The sequence below is a fragment of the Rattus rattus genome, chromosome 4 (assembly GCF_011064425.1).
Source record: "Rattus rattus isolate New Zealand chromosome 4, Rrattus_CSIRO_v1, whole genome shotgun sequence".
NCBI lineage: Eukaryota > Metazoa > Chordata > Mammalia > Rodentia > Muridae > Rattus > Rattus rattus.
Genome location: NC_046157.1, coordinates 70,733,611 through 70,735,125, shown reverse-complemented (window position 1 = coordinate 70,735,125; position 1,515 = coordinate 70,733,611). Strand labels below are relative to the sequence as shown.

Here is a 1,515-nt window from a genome sequence, read left to right as displayed (position 1 = left end):
AGAAACAGGTAAGTCACATCTATAATATCAGAAATACAGGACTGCCTAAAAATAATACCTAACAAAAGGTCATATCTATAAATATGATACGATGGAAGCGGAACATATTACAGGGTCTTATCCCAAACAAAAGTTTCAGTGATGGCAGGACTCCTGAACATGGGAGAATTAGCCTCTGAGAAGGGATAAACTACCTCAATGGTTATCTATTAAAAAATGGTAAATCCTGACGGTGGCCACACGGGGCGGCGGCACGGGCTCGGCGGGCCGGCGCGGGGCCGCCATGGGCAACCTGTTCGGTCGGTCGCAAGAAGCAGAGCCGGGTCACCGAACAGGACAGGGCCATCCTGCAACTGAAGCAGCAGAGAGACAAGCTGAGGCAGTACCAGAAGAGGGTCACGCAGCAGCTGGAGAGGGAACGGGCTTTGGCCAGGCAGCTGCTGATGGCAGGAAAGAACGGGCCAAGCTGCTCCTCAAGAAGAAGAGGTACCGGGAGCAACTGCTCAATAGGACAGAAAACCAGATCAGCAGCCTGGAAGCCATGGTTCAGAGCATTGAGTTCATGCAGATCGAGATGAAGGTGATGGAGGGGCTTCAGGTGGGGAACGAATGTCTGAATAAGAAGCACCAGGTGATGTCCATAGAGGAGGTGGAGAGGATCCTGGACCAGACCCAGGAGGCCGTGGAGTACCAGAGGCAAATTGATGAGCTGCTGGCAGAAAGTTTCACCCAGGAGGACGAGGATGCCATCCTGGAAGAGCTGAATGCAATCACTCAGGAACAAATCGAGTTACCAGAGGTTCCTTCAGAGCCCCTGCCTGACACAAGCCCAGAAAGAAGCCCCAGCCAAGGCCAGATCCAGGCAGGCAGAGCTGGTGGCCGCTTCGTAACCTCCAGAGACTCATAGGGATTCTCCTAGGACTGTACCACAGAGCCTTTGGCTGTGAGTCAACCCTGAGGGCTCCCAGGAGGCCTGAAGGGCTGGACGGGCCAGTGCAGGTGCCGATGGCTGGAGCAGCAGCTTTCACGGGAGCTGACGTCAGGGCGTCACATTGTGCCCCTTTGCAGTTTAGTCTGGATGCACCTTCACCTCTTTCTGCTCCTGGACTAAGTGGACACTCGGCCAGCCAGGCCCAGGCGCAGCTTCAGGCCGCTGTGGACCCCACGTTGGCCGCAGCCCACTACTCCTGCTGCTGTCCTCATGCTGACCCAGCCCGTGTGACCTGCGCTCTTCTGTGAGGAAGCACCTCAGGCCTCGGGGTCCCTGTGCTCCCTTCTCTTGTATCTCCTGCTCACATGAGCTGGTGGGGGCTTCAGTTGAGGAGTTCTTACCTTGCCTGGCATCCTGTTATCCCTGTTTCCCTGCAGGCTAGTGACAGAAACCCTAGGATACTGGTGTTCTCCCAGTCTCTTGGAGCATCTTTGGCACCTCAGACTTGATTGAGCCTCTCATGTTCGGGGAGGTGGACCAGGGGCCATCCTGCTGAATGGACAAATCTAGGAGCCTGACTTGGG

The 1,515-nt window shown here is 55.4% G+C and overlaps 1 pseudogene; it reads left to right on the top strand.

Annotated features, from left to right (window-relative positions):
• Positions 1 to 283: 283 nt before the first annotated feature.
• Positions 284 to 1,027, top strand: LOC116898010 (annotated as a pseudogene).
• Positions 1,028 to 1,515: the final 488 nt, after the last annotated feature.